Source organism: Borostomias antarcticus (genome assembly GCF_949987555.1).
Source record: "Borostomias antarcticus genome assembly, chromosome: 18".
Classification (NCBI taxonomy): Eukaryota; Metazoa; Chordata; class Actinopteri; order Stomiiformes; family Stomiidae; genus Borostomias; species Borostomias antarcticus.
The window spans coordinates 3,737,104-3,748,879 of record NC_140251.1 but is presented as its reverse complement, the minus strand read 5'-3'; positions in this window follow the sequence as shown (position 1 = coordinate 3,748,879).

Sequence of the window (11,776 nt, the reverse complement as noted above, 5' to 3'; positions counted from 1 at the left end):
ATGTTTGCTGCAGAGGCGGGCGCTAGTGGTGACAGACTCCTCTGTAACACCATGGCTCTTCAAAAATGCTAACCATTTGCTTCTCATTTCAGCTTTACTCGGGAGTTGAAAGAAGGAGACCTTATCATCCCATTCCTGCTGGCATCCAGGAAGGATGCATTTTCGTTTAGATTTATGCATAGGCATTGCTAACTAAGAAAAACTAGCTAATTCTAGACTGTTGGTTAAAACTAGCTAATTCTAGACTCAAGATTGAGCAGGAAAACCGGAGATTCAAATCCGTTCTAGCTTTATATAGTGTTAGGGCGGGGATATGCTAAGAACGCCGCTCTACGTCATCCGGTACCCGTTTTAAGCCCGCCCAGAAAATCCGGAAATCAAAACTGATCAAAAACACAAAACTGGTCTAACTTCACAATTCAGTACTACACATGGTTCATCCCATTTTTACATGTTATCAGCAATGCATCACTAACACATAGAATGTGTTTTCAAGCAAATCTCGGATTTTGGTTAACTGGGACTTTAATCACTCAGCATAGGGTTTTTAAAAGGCTACGGGACGTTAATGGGTTGCTTCCACATTGCACTCCCGTCTCCACATTGGCTTTGAACCTGCTTCAAACAATAGCCAGCGGACAGTGTGCGTTTAGTAGCGTGCCAGCCATGTGGATGGCATATGCTAACGTTATGATGTAAAGGATCTGAGTGGAGCGTTTGTTTGTGGGGACCAGTAGCTCCTGGTCAATCCCCCCTCCCCGCCCCCCCCCTTCCCCTTCCCAGCCACATCTTTGATCTGAGGAGTGTGTGTGTGTGTTGGGAGGGGGGGGGGCTGTTATGTGTCTGAGGAAGAGGGGAGAATGGAAACAATTCAGACGCAGAGGGGTGCTCTCGACAGTAGCCACATGAAGAGAGTCTTTGTGTGGACTACGCTACCTTGCAGATGGACGGCGTCCCTCGGCCATTAAACAATAACACCCCGTCCTCCCCGCAGCCCAGATGTGGCGGAGCATACCGGCCGGTTAGGAAGTGGGGCGACCGGAACCTTCCACACTCATCCGTTTGGTCATGGCGACGTTTATTTTTCCTTCCTCTGAATCAGCGTCGCTTCGTCATAATCCCACCGTCCCGAGAGCACGGCGGCCGCCTCGGGTCTTAGTTCTGCGGACAAGGGGCGGGGCTGTGTGTTCGACGCGGCGTCCATTACGTCCGTGCGGCCGCGGGCTCCCGGGCGGGAGTGGCGGCGGCGCCCTGCTCTACTCTGTGATCCCGCACGGATGTGCGGAGCCGTGTGTAAGAGCAGCAACCTGGGAGGTCGCTGTGACATCTCTCTCCTAATAGCCCTAAATACCCCCATTAGAGGAGCCGCCCGCGCACTGTCTCCAATAACACCAGTCATCCCTGCTGCCACAGTGCATCTAATTGCTTGGCCCCCATCTTTTGAAAGATTGCCTGACATCAGGCTGCCTCCCCCCGGGCTGGCCCTCTTCATTCTCTGCCCAGCAAAGCATATCGTTATCACAGGCTGGAAAGAGCCTGGGCCCCGGCTTCTCCCGGATAATTAACTGTGTTGCTTAGCCGGCTAATGGCCACCGAAGCAGGGGCCTCAGAGAGAGCGCGGTGCCGAGCGGCGGTACCGGGCTCGTCCGTCCGTCCGTCCGTCTGTCCGTCCGCTGCCCCGTCCCCGCCCGAGTTGGCGGGTCGATGGGCCGACAGGTACGGGGAGGAGAAGGGAGAGGGCCCTGGAGGGTTTTTTACGGAGGATTGATATTCATATGATAACAAGTACGCTAATGGCGGAAAAGTTTTGACGACCTCCGACCCGTGCTCGCACTCTCCCGATGCTCCACAGCAGCGCCCGCGTCCTACAACAACAACAACAACAACAACAACAACAAACTATAATAACCAACCTTTGCCTTTGTTTGACATTTACAAGTCTGTTAGTGAGAACGCATGATGCATATCCCCCTCCCCTGTATAATTAGAACATGGCGGACAGGAGTGCGTTGTCTTTGTGCGCTGCGTTGCGGCAGAGGCATCAAGGACAAGTGCATTAACGAACACCTGGAGGAGAACAGCTTGTGTCTCCTGGTTAGCGTGACCTCGAGCGGGGCGCGGGCTCCTTCACTGAGTCAGACGACGTGACTGATGGAGGGGGAGGTTTTTTGTCAGATCTGGGGCGCTCCCCGGAGCCGCAGTTTGTCTCCCCGGCTGACAACGGCCCAGAGCCTCGGAAAGGGCCCTTCTCTCGCACCCGCTCGTCAGGGAGAGGAGGAGGAGGAGGAGGGAGAGGAGGAGGAGGTGGAGGATGATGCGCTCTGCGGTCTCGTCCTCCGCTCTCCCTCTCATCCCTTTTCTCCCGTTTCACCTTCCCTCTCGCAAAAGCGGCGTCGCAACTCGGGCGTTACACTGTACCCCCCCCCCCCCCACCACCACCACCACCACCGAGATGGGGATGAAAGCGCCGAGGCACGTTAGAAGCCACAGTCTATTCAGGATCCAGAGATACTTACAGTCTAAACCTCACTTAATGAGGCATCTGCCTATGAGCAGATGGGGGCTGGGGCGGGGGACTAAAACACTACATAACGAACGAACACGGGTCACTATGTACTAACTACACGTTCTGCCTGGCGACGCTACCGACTGTGAGAGGACGTCCTTTTGTCGGCGTCCAGAATAGTGAGCGGAGGAACCTGTCGGCATCTGGTCAGCATGAGGTGATGAACTGCCCCGTCGGCGGAGCCTTGATCTGCTGCTGCTCGTGTGTGAATGGCAGCGGAACAAAGAGAGGAGCCAGGAGAGGGGGACGATCCCGTGGCAGATGGATTCAACAGGATGCACATGGAATTAGTGGGGGGGGGTGACAGAACAGGAGTTGGATCTTGGCAGTGTCAGGCGTGCCTTGACAGTGTGCAGGGTCTGGCAAACTACTCTGCGCGTGTGCGTGTGTGTGTGTGTGTGTGTGTGTCTGACCCACAACATAAAGAGTAGTATGTATACTCCACAGAGGGACTAGGACATAATCTCCCACAGAGGGCACTGGGCCACTGGAGGGCAGGCTCGCAGCGATGGGCATCTCTGTCCTGTCCGGAACCTTCCGCCCCCCCCCCCCCCCTCTCCCGAAAGGTTCCCCCTCCTCCACCCGAACTCCATGTCTGTTGGCCACATTTCTGTGCCGTTGACTTCCAAGTACTTTGACTGTACTTAGAAAACACAAGAGCTTCGGGGCTTTGGAGTTCGGGACAACTCAAGTATGAGGGCCTTTAAATAAAATAAAAAAACATTCACGTCTCACACAAACTCCTGGATGTCTTTTCCAGGTGCCCGGCTGCTGCTGGTGTCAGGCCATGCGCTGTTACAATGGACCTCTGTAGCGGCTCCACACACACACAGGCTTCATTACACCGGGCCGTCTCCTCCTCTGCTGCTGCCCCTGCACGGCCTGGGAAAACTAATTGGTGCAGCATACCGAAGCGTCGCCCGCCATTTCCAATAGGTCTGGTTGCGCTTCATACCGAAGCGTCGCCCGCCATTTCTAAAAGGTCTGGCTCTGTTTCGGCCCGTTTTGGCCGCGCGGCCGACCAGACACATGGAGGGAGCGAACTGGGAAGACTGAGACTAGTGTCCTGCGTTCCGCTGCGTGTCCAAAGTCCATCCAGGTCTCTCTTCGCAGTCTGGGACCGGGCTTGTCTCCTCACATCCCATCCCCCTCTGAGTGAAACCGCGGCACCCGTTCAAACGTACGCTACGGTCTGGTTCGTTATATCCAAGCGGTTACGTGGCGGTCCGCGTCTTCATTTAACGGGTAGAAATCCCCCATCTTTCTGATCAAGTGCTATACTGTACCTCAGTGGTCTGTGAGTGTACCGTACTGTACTGTAGGTCTGGTTGGTGTTGACTCATCCGTCTCTCCCTCTTCACTCTCCAGCAATGCCCCCTGGGACAGCTCCGCCAGTGCTGTAGCCACCCACGTTTACCCACCACCACCCCCCGCCCCCCGAACCCCCCAGGCTCTTTCCACCCCGAAGAGGGAGCTCCGGATGGCTGGCTGAGTGACTGCCCGACTGGGGTGCAACTCCACTAATCCCACCTGGATGTAGCATTCAGAATAAACAACCTACAGGCATGGCTGCCACCCTCCCCCATCTCTCTCCCTGCCCCCTCCCCCCCCCCTCCATACAGTACATGTCTTTACAAGCCTTCCACACAACACCTCGTGTGTCCCCTGATTAGTGCGCTGGACCTTAGAGTTTGGTGGTTTACTGCGGTTCCTGGTCTCACTCCAGCGGTAGTGGGCGCGAGCGAGGTATTTCACCGGAACGCCTCGCCAACCTACCCCCCCCCCCCACACCGCCTCGTCGGTGCCACATCTCATCGCACGTTTCCTCCCCACGCCAAAACGACGGCGTTTCCATGGTGCCGGGGCGGTCTTCGCCGTGACGTGTGGCGGCGGGGGCCCCTCCGAGCCGCAGAGGGGGACTTAGAGCACAGCAGCTTAGGGTGTTTCAATACCCCCCGTCTGGAGTTTTGGGGCTTATTTCTCCGTCTCTCTCCCCTCCCACCTGCTCTCCCTGCCGTTCCTCAGCCCGGGTGGCGGTCCGGGGGGCGGCCTCGCGCCTCCGTCGCCGCCGGGGCCCCCTCAGACAGACGAGGGCTAATTGAAAGGGAAAGCTGCTCTCGTCTGATCCGTTCCGACAGCAGCGCCTTGCCAAGGGGCGGGCGTGTGCGTTCTGATGAGTTTTTTTCTCTACAGTGAAAGAGACACAGACCGCACCCCCCGCCCCCCCCCCCCCACCCGGCAGCCGGCCAGAGAGGAAAGAGGCGAAAACGCAACTGGGTCTTCCCTGTTACCGAAAGGAGGAGAGCTTTTGTTTACATCAGTTCCCACTGACGCCCCGCCTCAAGTAGTTTGAGGGTCAAGTGTGCCACACCCTCTGCGCTCAGCAAACTTTAATCTGCCGGAACCAGAACGTAGAGTATCGCATGTTAAAAGAGGTTAGGGTCCGGATAGGTTAATCGCTTTCATTAGCTCTGGGTCGTCTGAGAGGCCGCCTGTCTGCCTGTCTGCGTGCGTGCGTGTGTGCTTGCTCCCGGCTTGGCCCACATGCGGGTCCAGCGCGCTGCCTGCGTTTGGGCGGTGCCAGGAAAGTGTGAGTGGATACAGCCCGACAGGCCGGGGAGCCTCGGTGGACAGCTGTGATTACCGCTGACAGTCATTTACGGCCCCTTCTGATTGAGAACACGAGAGCTGGAGATAGGGTGGCTCGGGTGGAAAGGCACCACCTTCAGATATAAAGCCGGGGCCACAGCTGCTGTTGGGAGCGGGACGCTGGCCAGGCTCCGCCTCCTGGTCCTCCAGGCACGCCCAGGCTCTCTCACGCTCTCTCCTGCTTCCCACTCTGCACTCTTTCCCGTCCTTCCCCAGGAACCATTTTAGTTTTATCCTGTTTTATTCCTGTCGTTCTTAAATTCCTCAGCCTCGTCTCAATCTTTTATGCAGCGATGTGCTGTCTGCGGTTTCGACTTTCCAAACATGGATCTATACCAGCTGTTAGTGGGCGTGCGTCTCAGGCATTGGCGGATTGCAGCCAAAGGACAAAAGAGTTCTCTATACCTGGCTCTTCAGTTTTTGTATAGGCACGTCCTCATCATTCTGCCTCTTTCTCCTCTGCTCCTCCTGCTAATCCTACAGTCGATGGTGAACGCAGCACACCTGGCTAGAAAGAGTATCTGCACACTTGTTTACATGTTCATCTCCCCTGGAGCCCCGCTTGGCTCATAGGGGAAAATCGTGTAGAGGATTTGTAAATCCAGCACAATACTACTCCAATAGCATATCCACTATCCAGAAATGAGAACAATCCTCAGAAAGGCCGTTCCATTCATCCCTGCTGGTGCCTCTCCTGCTGTCGAGCGTAGCCCACAGACGAGAGGACATCAATTTGACTGTAGACAATCATGTTTCTATGAGAAGGGGGCAGTAGAGCTCTATACTGTAGATATATCGAACCTTTGGATTAAAAACCCCTACAATATTAAGAAACAGTTTTACACTTGCAAGGCAAGCACAGTAGCTACCGTCCTTTTGTCAAGACACCCAAAGAGGGAAGTTCCCCGATTTATGGCCTGTGCATCAATGGAAGCCATATTTGTTGCGAGCGCTCCGGTGCGTAACTTCCTGTCCTTCTAGGCCTACTTCCTGTCCTTCTAGGCCTGACTACTACTGAGCTCCAGCCCCGCGTGTCTGGAGGATTTCTCTTTCTTAATCTCCCGTGATTGCCCTCTGCCCCTGGGTAGGGGTCATTAATCCCATCCCCTGCGCTGACCGACAATAATCCCTGCTCTGTGGGCACAGGACCCCACGAGCCATTTGTCACTCTGTCACCCCGAGGCCCTCACCCGGGAAACGGCACACTCTCCCTTTATCTGTTGGAGGAGGAGGAGGAAATCACGGACCGGGCCACTGAAGCCACAGCCCCCATGACCACACTGTGGGCTAACGATAAATGGATTAGTCAGAAAACCCGGCGCCTTGTAGCGTAAGGTCAGGACAGGAATGTGTGGTCCAAATGGTTAAATTCCAACATCGGTTTAATTATGGTATTAATCATGGTATGATTTGAATCTCATAGCCAAGATACGGCACAAGGAAGATGTGGTTGACGTTACAGGAGCGCTTTCAAGCTGCTCCTCCCTCGCGTCTCTTGGCTGTTCAGGTCTGTTCGATGTGCTGTTTACTGCTGAGATGTAGGTAGCTTCAGAGTCATTCTTTCATTCGTTCTCTCTCTCTCTATTTCTCTCTCTCACACACACACTATCTCTATTGTCTCGCTTCCCCATCTCTCTGCCAACCAAGACTGCATTTTGATGAATACATTTGTATATTTTAAAACCTATCCCTATGTTCCCAGGTATTCTCCAGAGAGCATCTCCTCTTGTAGGGCCGTCTCCTGAATTCCCCTGCAACCTGGCAGAGTCATTAGTGTGCTTTGCCGCGTTGAACTCTTTAATCATCCGTACGTTCGATAAAAAGCACACCGTTCCTCCGGTGAAACACAACACCAGGCAGCTAGCCCGCCTCGGCTCGGTGATGGCTGGCTTTGATGCGCGCGAGCTGGTTCTACCGTGTCGCCTCCCCGGCACCGCCGTTTCCGGTAGCTTCTTTCCTCACCTCTCTCTGTGGCGTGTGTGAGAGCAGCAGTCTGGGAGTCCCATATTGCCAGTGGGCTTGTACGGGCTTGCCACCGTCCCGCAGTTACACCCACTCCCCAGGGGGGCAGCGCCCTTCCCCGGCGACAGCCTTTCGTCTGCAAATCACATCCAGCCTGATGGTAGTGAGTGAGCGAATCTTAATATTGACTTCAGCACTCTTATATGAAATCATATGCCTCGATCGCACACACGCACACACACACACATTCGGTATGGCCAGCCCACCGGGACAGAAGGCAGGCGTCTGCCGTCGTGGTGTCGGGTTGCGGGGCCTCGTCGGACACAATGGCGAGGTGTGGCCCCGTGGCCGGCCCCGGGGCGGGCGGGACAATGGGGGGCTGCGGCGCGGGCGGCAGAGGGCACAGAGGGCCGATTTGTCAGCCTGGCAGAGCCATGGGCCCCTGCGGCCCCCGGCCCCCGCTCACACAATGGGAGGCGGGAGGTCAAGAGCATGGGAAACGATGGGGGAATTCCCAGTATGCTGCAATAAAACTGGGGGCTCTATTTTTATGTTTGGATTAACGGCACACGGGCCGCGCCCAAAATATCTCCCCGGTGCTTTAAAAAAAAGAGGGGGAAAAAGTACATGACGCAGTCTATGTTGATAGATGTGGCTTTAGATGATCGATTTGTGGGTTAGTTTTTCTGTGTCGGACATTGCGTTTGTTTGAAAGGAAACGCACCTCGTCGGTTTGGATCGCTATCTGCCTCTTGACCCTGTCCAGTTGAGCCCAATCGATCGTGTTCAGTGAGGTCACGGCCTTGTGAGCGGAGCGTGCGTGGCGTCCTGTGTGTTCCCTCTATGTTGGTCAAATAGAGCTCGTCATTGATTGCATGGCTTCTGGGCTAAAGGACATTTCTGTGGTTTTAGTGGGAGGAAATGATCGTCCGCTCGTTTGCTCCCCCTGAATTTTAAGCAGCATTTCTAGTACATATAATTATATTTGGCTCAATAGAAATGCTTTTATGACATGAAATTAAATCATGTGGAGGCTTGATATTCGCTTGGAGCCCAGCGGTTATTGTGTTTGTGGATGCAGGGACCTCGTGGATGCCCGTCTCTCTGCCCCGGGCCGCCTGTGTAAGTCGTGTTTCTCCTGTGGGTCTGATCTCTCTCTCTCTCTCACTGTTACCCTGAGCCAGACAAGGACCTGAGAAACAGAGAGAGAGAGCGAGGGAGGGAGCGAGAGAGAGGGAGAGCGAGGGAGGGAGCGAGAGAGAGAGAGAGAGAGAGAGAGAGAGAGGGAGAGAGAGAGAGAGCGAGGGAGGGAGCGAGAGAGAGGGAGAGAGAGAGAGAGCGAGGGAGGGAGCGAGAGAGAGAGGGAGAGAGAGAGAGAGCGAGAGAGAGAGGGAGAGAGAGAGAGAGCGAGGGAGGGAGCGAGAGAGAGAGAGGGAGAGAGAGAGACAGAAAAAAAAGGGGGGGCGGGGGGGGGGGGATAGAGTTATCAGTTTGGACCACTTCCTTCTTGAGCTCATTGAGCTTCACCATGACATCTCCATTCTTCTTTGGAAATGTAAGCCCTTTCTTTTTAATCTCTCCTAGGGAATTTACACCCCTCCAATCTGTTTAGGGATACTAGGAATTAAGTCAGGGTTGTGTAAAAATGGACATCCTGCCTGCAGACCCTGTGTTGGTGCATAAGCAGGGTTAGTGGAAGCCAGATTTGGTTAAAGCTTTTTCTAAGGCACAGTGTCATCTATGGGCCCAGAGGCGGCAAAACTCTCTGTGTGCAAACACTCCGGCGTCTCCTGTGATAGGACGATGTCTGTTAACAACCTTGTTATTTCACACACAACCCCATTTGGCTTCTGATATCTTTAATTTGGTTTTTGAATTTGATATAGTGCAGCAAATATTTACTTAGGCACACATTAAGACTATTTGCTCAGGATGTTATGATATACAAACCGCAATGGTGTACTGAATGCAATAAATGTTAAACAGTGCATGCAATTATATACTTCATATAACTGGCACATACTGAAAGCATACCTTTGTGTACTTATGTTCTGTTTTGACAGATCATAATTCCTTTTCCTGACCAACTGTAGGATTACATTCAAAAGATTAACTGTTTATTAGATGCCCACGGTGCATGGCAAATTGTAGCTGATGTTTCGAAATAAAGAAATACACATACTAAGGTGCAAATTTCCACCGTTTCATGGAACTGCATGCTGAGTGAGATTTAGACTTGGTTGGATTCCAAAAGCGAACTGAAAGCGTGGATCTGTTTCATACAGTATTGAGGTTAGATAGTGTAATATAAGTTGTTTCACAGACATAGTCAGCAGTACGTATTTCCAGTTATTTAAACACTACAATCACTGATAGACTGTAGAAGAAACTAGGCAAAAAACGAAATGAGACTAATTTAATGTGTGATGTTTGGACGATCTGTTACCTGCCTGCTTGATTGGCTTCCGTCCATTGTTTTAACACTTCCTTCCTGTGTGGGTTCTGTCTTCCTCTTCATCAGTCCTGCTCTCTCTCTCCAGTCATCCCAGAGCAATCTGTCTCTCTACCCCCCCCCCACGCCCCTATCCCTATCCTATGTTTAGGCTAGGATTGTACCCATAATGGTTTTGTTATACACTCTCCCACTACCGTTGTTATCATTTATGATCTCCTTTTAGAAGTATCATGCCCAATAAATTAATATTAGTTTAATGGACCACATCTGTGCACATACTGTTTGTTGATTAAACTGTAAACTAATGAACTGGGAATCATAAATTAAGTTGTTAAATATGGACGTTTGGTCCAATATTTGTCCCATAGTCCCACCTTGCTTTGAACAATATGTCTTAAGTGCTAAAGGTCATTGGTTGAAGTGCATGTCCATTGCTGTAAGTCCCTGGACTACAAATGATCCCTGGCTTTGGCAGAAAACTGGTCTATTATCTAAAAACGACTGATAGGGGAGCCTATCAAAGTCAGACATGGGCCCTCACCTCTAGCCGATGCACAGTGTCAGGTCCAGTCCAGTCACACACTTACTGTACAACCAATTAGGCTATGAGATGTTGGCCCTGTGTAACCCTGAGAGCTGATAGGATACAGCTCCACTTAGACCTGGGGGGGGGGGTGTCTGTGATTCAGGGGTCAATTATATTTCAACATGCCTTTAGCTCTGCAGCCTGCCGACTCAGCTTGGTGAATTACCTTAATCCTGTGTATCCCGGGACTGGGATGTGCTTTGTCAAAGCGAGGCAGCGAAGATTCCCCTTGTTGGTTGGTGGTATGTCTGGTCACACGCACAAAAAAAATGAGTAATGAATAGAAGGCTGTAAACTGATTGGATTGAATCATGGGTGATTAACTTCTTTAGGGGTAATTTGCTCTAACATTCTTTACCGGAGGGGTATTAGAACGCAGATGTGGGCGCAGAGAGACAGCTGTACAAGGACTGCCGGAGAGGGTAACACAGAGAGGAGGAAGCGTATCTTTTGAGGGTTAAACCACCAACTCCATGGTACCTGCTTTTAACATCTCCCATTGTGGGAGGCCCCTCTGTCTGAGTCTCTTTTTTGTGTGTGGTGCATTGTGGGGCTGTGTAAGACTTCTTCCCCGGCGCAGTGACAGCGCGCTGCGCCGGTGTGAGAGGCGGGAAGACAAAGCACGCGGCAGTCTGAGGCGTGGTGTGATTAATGGCAGAGGTGTGTGTTGCAGTGGGCATCCTCGGAGCAGGTAAAGATCAGTCTTCCCGCAAGACAAATCTGACACTCCGCCCCCGTACACCCCCCCCCCTCCTCCTCCTCAGCCCCCACCCCACCTGCTCTCTCAACATCATCCCAACCCAGTGTGCTCACAGCCAAGTACACTCAGCAAGGCATCACAGCCATAAATCATCCTAAACAAAGCATGTTTAATCTGTGACGTGCAGACCCGACGGGCACATTTATTACTGTACCTGTTGTAGGCAAACTGCATGTGTCCCCTGTGTCTCTCTACTGTTTACATTTGAGAAACAAGGGGAGATGAAGAGACGAAGAAAAAAACAACAAAAGTTTATGGAAGAGACACAAGACAGCGGATGGTGGCAGTGGCGTTATGTTTGAATTCCACAGACAAAGCCTTGCATTGCTGGATCATTTCACTGTCTTTTCACGGTGGATGATGTGCGCGAGACTCCCTCGATTGCACTTGCCAAAAAGATTTAAAGGATTTTACTCATGTACATTTGTAAGACACAAATGCTAAATTATCTTTCAAGGATTAGAGTTGGATAGTCTATGCGTGGTTTTAGTGCAATGCTTGGTGGACATTGTTTACGTTCAATTGTATGACAGAGTGGGTTATTGGAATAATTACCTACATTCCTATAATAATAATAATAATAATAATAATCATCATCATCATCATCATCATCATCATAATCATCATAATCATCATAATCGTAATAATAATAATCCTATAACATGACAAAATGTATGTATTTTCCTCAATATTCAAATAGGCTACATGTCAACCATTAAATAAAAACACACTATATGACAACTATCAAAAACAATCCACATTTCATTTCAGGTGCCTTTATTAGGCATTGTACAGACA